General features: G+C 48.1%; 1 protein-coding gene across 6 annotated transcripts in view; it reads left to right on the top strand.

Moving 5' to 3' along the window:
- The first annotated feature begins 1402 nt into the window (after positions 1–1402).
- GNG2 (G protein subunit gamma 2) overlaps positions 1403–8945 on the top strand; it is a 110556-nt gene continuing 103013 nt past the window's right edge. For 2 of the 6 annotated variants that reach the window (XM_087421594.1, XM_087421581.1), the window contains exon 1: positions 1565–1756. The gene's annotated coding sequence lies outside the window, so the exon portion shown is untranslated. Of the gene's footprint in view, positions 1522–1564; positions 1757–8945 lie in introns of those variants that run through there. The other 4 variants (XM_087421558.1, XM_087421586.1, XM_087421577.1 and 1 more) reach the window with 4 other exon arrangements.

Here is an 8945-nt window from a genome sequence, read left to right as displayed (position 1 = left end):
GTCCCCTAGGTGGGTTAGGAAGGCTCAGCTGGCTTCTTCCCTGAGTGTCCAGGTAACCTGCGTCAGCCCTGCATTTCCATTTCCTGTTGGTTTACTTGCTGGAGGATTTAAGATTAACTTTCCAGGCACAGAATCCTGAGGAGAGGTTTCTTAGCAGCGTTGCCTGGACACAGAAGAAGGATTCCCCCGCCCCCAGCCTGTGTTTAATCTGTAGCTGCCCCAAAGCACCTGTGTTGGTCGGGAGAGAATGACTTACAAGCTGAATGAATTGTCACCAAGAGCATCTGGGTTTAGTCATGGATACGTTAACTAAGGGGGGTCAGGAACCAAATACTGATCCTGCTTTGGCTGCTGATGCCGACGTCACCGGCCATCTCTGAGCTTCCACATCCTCTAAAAATAACGAGCTAATACACACGAACACTTCCTATGTTATCATTTTGTGTGCCATCTCATTTAATCCTCAGATTTCTGCTGAGGGTCTGACTATACTCATCTCCATTTTGCAGATGAGGAAATTGAGGCATGTAAAAGTTAAATAATTTGCCCAAGTTCATACAGTTTGGATTCAAATCGGGTGAACAGACTGCCTGCAGGCTTTGCCCTCATCCATGACACTACTAAAGGAAGGATCCTGAGGGTCCTTTCAGCCCTACGGTGTGGGGAAGGGGTTATTTCTGGGCTGGGACTCGTGGCATTCAGCCCCATCTTGTTCCTTCCCACCACGGAGAATCTTCTGGGAATATGTCTTCATATGAGGCCACAGGTAGCAGAGCAAGACATGGTGTAGTTCCTGTCCCCACAAGAATACTTATCGGGGCCATTCTTTTCTGAGCATGTGGGTTAACGAAGATCTCAGTGGCAGTGGGACCTTGGAGAAATTAAGTGTCTGGAATGTTGGCCACAGAAAAAAGCTGCAGCTAGAAGCTGCAGGCGGCCAGCTCCCAGCCAGCCGTCCTGATAGGGACCCTAGGAAACCAGGAGGAGACATGGAGGCTGGCGCCGGATTCCAGGGCCACAACTGGCCAGGGGCTGTTGACCCAAAAAAGACAGCAGAGGCAGCAGCAAGAAGCAGCCAAGTTCAGGCTGAGAGAGCAGACTGCGTGTGGGCGAGGGCCGAGGGGGCGGTTGCTGGACGCTGCTGTGGAGGAGAGGGTGAGGGGGAAGGGGAGGAAGAGCGGCGGCCCAGAGCGAACAAAGGGATGGCGACCCTCGGCGCCTCGCGTCAGGCGCCCAGGGGGGCGAAGCCGCGGCCGCCGAGCAGCCCCGAGGCGGCGTGAGAGGGCGCGAAGAAGGCGGCTCAGAGCGGCCGAGGAGGAGGAAGTGGGAGACGCGCAGCTTCCTGCGGGGAGAAGCTCGCCGAGGACAAAGCCGGGTGGGGACCGGCGCCGCCGCACGCGCCGGCGGGCAGCGCCCCCTGCGCTGGGCGGGCCGGGCGGGCGCGCGGGCGGGCGGGGCGGGTGCGCGAGCCGCCCGCGCAGATCGGCGCAGAGCGGCCTCCCCGGACCAGCGCCGGCTGAGGTAAGGGACGCGCTCTCGTGCGGCTGCTCGGGAAGCGCCCAAGCTGGCCGTCGCCTGTGGGTTTCAGGGCGGATTTCCGAGGGGAGACGGGGGCGCCGCTTCAGGATCGGGGGCATGATGGGGATGGCTTCTTCCAGGAGGGCTTGTTAGGACGGCTGCGTTTGTGACACATCTGCTTTAAGAAAACCGTCATCAGCACTCGGCTCTGGCGACTCGTCAGGGAAGCACACGGCATGTAAGCAGCTGCTCGCCTCGTTCTCTGGGCGGAGAAGCGGGCCGAGGGGAAGCGGGTCGGGGCTGTGGGGCTGTGGGGCGATCATCTGCGCCTTTCAGGGTGTCAGCTGTTCGTTGCATTATCTTTCTGACATAGTGCCCTGGGGCGGCTTCTGTTTTGCAGCAAAATGACTGTGACTTGGCTTTTTTGTTGCTGTTTTTAAATCCTTTTGTGCTCAGAATTTGCCAACAAAGGCTGGAATTGCTATGTGAGGGGCAGTATTTACCATTAAGAAACGGTGTCCTCCTCCCTCGGCTCTGCAGCCGCTCTCTGATCACCTCGGAAACAGCTACCGTTTCCAGTAGGTCTTTTCCGAAAGTTGCATCCTTTCTCAGAGGAGTGTGGCGGGTTTAACTTGTCTAGAGCGAGACATCGGTGTGTGGCTTTTGTGTTGATATGGATTTTATTCATCTTTAGGTCAAGATGCATGCTAACTCAGTGAGGGAAAAACGCAGGAGCGGCTGAGTCTTTTCCTCACCTGGATGCACTGTAGACAGACAGGAATAGTCAGATCAGAACGTGATTTTTATTCTTTCATTTTCGTGAGCAATGAATCCTCTTAATGAGAGTCTGTGACCGTGACTTGTTCATATTTATGAACGACATGTAGAAGAGCAATAAATAGGTCTAACGGATTAGAAATGAGATTGAGCTTCCTTTGGCAGGGTGTGTGGGAGAAAGAGTTTAATACTCTAGCCTAGCGTGATTTTAAAAATGAAGCTTTGTCTCTGACGGAAAGTGTGGCTAAGCAATAAATGGTCATGGATCGAAGGTTTTTTCTTGAGTTTTTAGAATGAAAGGAGATAAATTTTCAAAAGAAAGAAAGAAAAAACTGCTTATAGTGGAGTAAAAATAATAAAAAGGTCATATTTAGACATTCATAAATTCTTAAAATACAGGTTTTTAAACGTTAAATATGCCATTGAGAGTGTATATGCCTCCTCATTGATTACATTCTCAATTGTGAAGAGCTATAGGGGTTTTTTTAACGTCATTTTTATGAAATTGATTTTGGCTTCTCCAAATTTGTGCTGTAGCAGCACATTTTCAGAGGTAAGAATCTTTAGGTACTAAAGAAAAAAAAGTCTGCTTTTCTGAGATCACTTACTAAATTAAACCTGTACCATGTCTAAGAGGCAAAATATCGCTGGTGTGGAAACCACAGAGCTCCCCCAACACACACGCTCAGTTTAATCAGACCTGTGGGCAAAACCAGTCCTCCACACACAGCTCAGTTCCGCTTTCCATTTGCCTCCTAAAGGGAAATACGAAAGATAATACTCCTGGACAGGAGGTCTAGGGTGGATCTCGGGTCCAGGACGCCCCTGACTGGAGTGCTATGATCAAGCTGCCTGTCACAGACTGAGAAGGAAAGTCGGGAATCCGGGCTATAAGAATGAGGACGGGGCTCACCTCGGAGCTGCTCATCTGAGGCTGCGTTGACGAGATAACGCCAACACCCTGCTTTGTCTGGGAGTGTGTAGACAATCTGCCTTCCTCCGAGTGTTTCATACCAGAGTAAGAAAACGAAACCCGGGCCCAGGAGAGTCGGGGCCCCAGCCCTCTTTCAGAAATCACCTAAGAGGTGCCTATCTTCTGCGCAGCCCAAAACATTTCCTTAATTGTTAAATACCAGCTTGAAGCACATTAGCGAGTGACAGCAGATCAGTAACTATGATGGTGGAAGGTTTGGGAAGAAGAGGAATATGCTTCTATGCTGTAAAATGAGACCATTTCCACTTATTCTGGCCATATGGAACACTGACAGACATAATGCTTTTGCCCAGGGTGTTCAGTGGCTTTTGAGGGAGTGCAACAACACTGAAATTTTAATTGTATGTGTTTTTCGGCCATATGGCCAGTGTCTGGGTGGAAACATGAGTCCATTGTTTGGTGGCCAGCCCCGGCCTCAGACAGCGAGCACGCAGTGAGTGTGTTTGGTTGACTGGTCTTTCAGCCTACTTCAGAAGGTGGGCCCAGCTTTGAAGTGTAAAGGCTCTGTAGTCAAAGCAGAAAGCCTGTTCCAAAGGATGGCTGTGTGTGGAAGAAAAGAAAACCATGGGGTGAGAAGAACGCAGGCCTCGAGCGTTGCGAGCCTCGGGCAGGTCTGCCTTGAACCCGACCTCTGGTTCTGACCCCTCGCCCTGGTACGTTAACTTAGGAGGGTCAGTTTCTTCATTGGGAAGAGGGGTTAACAGCACACAGTCAAGGTTTGTGGGGATTTTTGTTTGGTTGTTTTTTGGTTTTGTCGTGTTTATTTTGGTTTTGCTCTTGCGTGTGGGTATGTGAGCACCTGGTACACAGCAGGTTCTCAGATGCCTTCTCCTTCCTGGGTAGCATAAGGAAAAGTGAGTGTTTTCTTGACCTTGGCCACCACCTCAAAGGTTCCAGGAGACAGTTTTTTTTTTATTGTAGTAAAATACATATAACACAAAATTTCCCATTTTAACCATTTTTAAGTGCGCCATTCTGTGGCATTAAGTATATTCACATTGTTGTGCAACCATCACCACCATCTATCTCCAGATCTTTTTCGTCTTCTTGAACTAAAACTCTGTTCCCATTAAACACTAACTCCCCATTCCCTCCTCCTCCTAGTCCCTGGAACCCAGCATTCTACCTTCTGTCTCTGATTTTGACTACTCTAAGGACCTCATATAGGTGGAATCATGCAGTATTGTCTTTTTGTGATCAACAATTCACTTAGCATAATGTCTTCAAGATTCATCCATGTTGTAGCATGTGTCAGAATTTCCTTCCTTTTTTAGGCTGGCTAATATTCCATTGTTTGTATAGACCACATTTTGTTTATTCATTCTTCTATCGATGGACACTTGGGTTGCTTCCACATTTCAGTTACTGTGAATAATGCTGCTGTGAACATGGGTGTACAAATATCTGTTGGAGTCCCTGCTTTCACTTCTTTTTGGGTACCCAGAAGTGGAATTGCTGGATCGTATGGTAATTCTATGCTTAATTTTTTGAGGAACTGCCATACTGTTTTCCATAGCAGCTGCACCATTTTACATTCCCACCAGCAGTGCACAAGGGTTCCAATTTCTCCTCATTGTCACCAACACTTGTTATTTCCTGGGGTTGGTTGGTTATTTGTGACAACAGCCATTCTAATGGGTGTGAATTGGTATTTCTGTGTGGTTTTCATTTGCATTTCCCTAAGGATTGGTGATGTTGAGGGTCTTTTCACGAGCCTATAGGCCTTTTGTATGTCTTATTTAGAGAGATGTCTATTCAAGCCCTTTGCCCGTTTTTTAATTGGGTTGTTTTCAAGGAGACTTTTTTAAATAGTGGGATCTCTTAACATAGTGCGTGATAAAGATCAAGATGACAATGTTTGTGTTTAATCTCCTGTGGACACCAGTATTCTCCCCGCCCAAGTAAAATACTTGTCTCAAAAGCAACTTTTAAAATCAAAAGGAGAAAATAAGAAAATCTGCATAGCTCCTGATAATTGATGATATTGTGAACCTGATAGTGAAATTCAAACCCTTGTTGTGGACAGTCACGCCAGTGACCCTGCTGGTCCAGTGTGGACTGGGCTGCTACAAAGGATGCACTGGGGGGCTGTGTCTTTCTTGTCTCCGCTCATTAGCTGGATGAGAAAAAATGCCCACGGGGTAGCAGGGTCAGAAAAAGGGAGGAGAAACTAAAGCACTAAATTGTTCTCAAATTCTTTATAATGAGAGGGTTGGCCTGTGGAGTTCAACCATGGAGATTTCTGAGAGAAGTTTCTGTTAACAAAATGTGAGTCTAATCTAAACTTCACTGTGAAAAAAAGAATCCTTCTGTTTCATTTTCCACTACCGATTTCACTCCAGATTTTGCAACCAGTGAGGCAAAGTGTGGATGGGCTGAGGAGAGCTGGGCAGGATGATTGCGGGGACTCTGTTGAGCAGCGACAACATCTGAGATTTGTGTTCTGGTGCAAACGTTGGCCTGAGTGGAGCTCCTAGGTGATTGCATGATGATTTGTGTAATGCACTCTGTGTGTGTTGGGGAGTTGGATAACGACCCCCCACTTTGTTTAATTTGTAAATCTATTCATTCTACAATTCCTGGGAGGACCCATGATGGCTTTACTAGATCCAGGTGGGAGAGGGGGTCACAGAGCTGTGTTAAGACTGAGTTGCTGGCCTGTGACATTGTGGGATGGTAGAGCTGAAAATGACCCGGGGAAGAACCCAGCCTGTGTCAACGCCTCCAGGACGGATGGTAAAGTAGGCTCGGGATTTAAGTTCCCTTTCTAGAGTCGCACTGTTCATCGACACCTCACCTCCCTCCTAGCAGGGCAAATGGATGGAGAAAGTCTATATACTTCACCACTTTTTAAATTGTTGGTAAGACCAAATTATTTTGTTTAAAAAGAAGAGGGTGGGGGCCAGCCCAGTGGTGCAGCGGTTAAGCTCACGTGTTCCGCTTTGGCGGCCTGGGGTTCGTTTGTTCAGATCCCGGATGCGGACCTACGCACCGCTCATCAAGCCATGCTGAGGTGGCATCCCATATAGAAGAGCTACAACTCTACAACTATGATACACAATGATGTACTGGGGCTTTGGGGAGAAAAAAGAAAAAAGAAGATTGGCAACAGATGTTAGCGCAGGGCCAATCTTCCTCAAAAAATAAATAAATAAGTAAAATAATAAAAAGAAGAAGGTGATGTTTCAATTTAACACCCTATGTAAATATGGAGTTTCCATGTTGAAATTTGTTCAAACATGAAGATATACATGGTTCCCCAAAACTCTTATGTTAGAGGAAACGAGTTGTATTTAATGGGAGTCAATGTTCAGACAAGCTCTAGAGGACTTCATTAAACATTAAAAAAGACGAGCTCAATTCTCAAACTCCAGTGATAACATGTTTCTTAGAAGTGGTACCACTGTACACCAAGGTTTTCGACAAGGCAGGATCAGCCCTTTTATCTCTTGGCAAATATGTGTAAACAGTCAAGCTCTTAGTGCAAAGGCATGGAGAAACCAGTCACATGACCCCTTCCTCCGTGTTCCCTGGGCCAGCCTGGTTGTCAGAGTCAGAGGGTCCCGTGACCCTCTCCCCAGGCGCCTGGCGCGAGGAGCTAATGGGGAGGGTCTGGAAACCAGGCTGGCAGGTTCCACTCCAGGTTCACTGCAGCATCAGCAGAGCCGTGGCTGTTCTTTGAAAATCCTTTCCTTCTTTCGTTCTTATTTCACTTCTTACTATCCCCTGTGCATTTTCGGTGAAAACCACTCAGCCTAAGTCCCCGCTCCTTTTCTTCATTTCAGGTGACCTACCTTCTGTTTTTCTGAAAGGAGTATATTACAGGCTTCCTCAACCTCGTTCCTCACCACCTAAAGATTTCTCTGCATCTTTACTCACTCTCTCCTCCTTCCTTCCCAGGTCGAGTTAACTCAGCCATTCTTGCAAAGCCAGCAGTCAACTCTTTAGGACTCTCCGTTCCATTTCCTTTTCCTTTCTAGGGAGCGTGTGCTGACAATTCTTCTTCCTACGTATTTGGTTTCTTCTCTTCGTTGGCCCTTTCCTCTTCACCTGCAAGCATGCTTAGTTTACACACATAAATTAATTAAAAAATAAAACACGCCAACAAAGCTTCCCCTTCACTTCCGTGACCGTCACTAACCGTCTCTCCTCCCACCTGTAGGGGAGAAAAACAGTTCTCCCTCCAGCCTTCTGAGTTCTCAGCTGGAAACCCGGTCACAACACACAGATTAACAAGATAAAAACAGGCGTTTATGGACATGTAGACCTCACGTGCAGAAGGGACACAGCCAGGGAAAAATGGGAAACTCTCAGGGGTGGCTTAGGATTCAGGCTGAAATACCATCTTCAGCTAAACCCAAAAGAGGAGGAGAAGAGAGGAGGCTGGTCCTGGGGAGTGACCAGGGAAAGCGTGGTAAACACGAGCAGAGTCTGTCGTGCAGGTGTAAGTCTGTGCCTGTCCATGGACAAGAGTCTCTTTCGACTTAGCCGTCCTATTCTTCCTGGTACAGAGAGGCAGGCACCCTTACCATGGAGATTCCTTTATAAACGTAAATTTCCCTTACCAAAGACGTAACTTACAGCCTGTTTTCAGAATTCTTCCTGTGTCTGCTGTTCCCTAAATAATCTGCTCAAAATAGTCTTCACACCAAGGAGGCATATTTTGGGGGGCCCATTCTGCCACCCTCCTTCCCTCTGAAGGCTCCCAACTTCTCCACTCACCCCCGGTTCTGCTCCCTGAATCCGAGTACTCTCACGAGTTGATTCTTCTGCCACTTCCTTTCTCCCCCTCCCTTTGTGGAGCCCTTCTCTGTCATCTCAGCCATGGTCGCTGTGGGTCAGTTCCAATCTGATTGTCCGTCCCCCTCTCACCTGCTCTCTACACGTGTGCGTCAGGCACCCTGCAAACCAGCGGGGACATCCGCCCACTGAAGCTGGAGCTCGCTGTCCACAGGAGTGCCGGCCACCACCTTCCCCACCTGACCCCACGACAGTTCACGACACCCCGTTCTCCCGGCCCCTCCGTGACGGAAGCTCACCTGCGCTGTTTTCTTCACCCGACAGCCCGGGCTGTGGTCAGCTGCAGACCCCTTTGCACTGTCGCCCGAGACACATTTGACACTACCTACCTTCCATGGTGGTGGCCAGCGTCTCAGCTCAGGCCCTCCTAGCCTCCAGCTGGGCTGGTGTGTTGTTTGTGTTCTTGCCTCTCCCTGGAATAACTTGCCTGCCTCCCCTTCCACACTTCACCCCATAACCTTGCTTCTCTGAATAGCCAAATTCCATCCGTCTGTAAGTTTCAGTTCAAATGCTGCCTCTTCCATGAAACCTTCCTTTGTTTCTTCCCTCCTCTCACCAATAAGGAACAATCTTTACCTCCCCTGGAATCTTTTGTTCTTTCTTCACAGCAACCAGCACATTCTCGTGTGTATGATGGCAATCTGCACTTTTTTTTCTTTTGCAAGCTCTTTGAGGACAGTGGCCACACCCAGTTTCATCTTTGTCTTCCTTATAGCACATACTGTTTGGTTTTGTTTGTTTTTAATTTCAGCTTTATTGAGGTGTAATTGAGAAATAAAATGGTAAGATATTTAAAGTGTACGTTGTGGTGATTTGATATACATAGACATTGTGAAAGGATTTCTCCCATCTAGTG

Source organism: Ceratotherium simum, chromosome 3 (genome assembly GCF_057802395.1).
Source record: "Ceratotherium simum simum isolate JZ-2026a chromosome 3, ASM5780239v1, whole genome shotgun sequence".
Taxonomy (NCBI): Eukaryota; Metazoa; Chordata; class Mammalia; order Perissodactyla; family Rhinocerotidae; genus Ceratotherium; species Ceratotherium simum.
The sequence above is the reverse complement of the archived record's forward strand: the minus strand, read 5'-3'. Positions and strand labels throughout refer to the sequence as shown.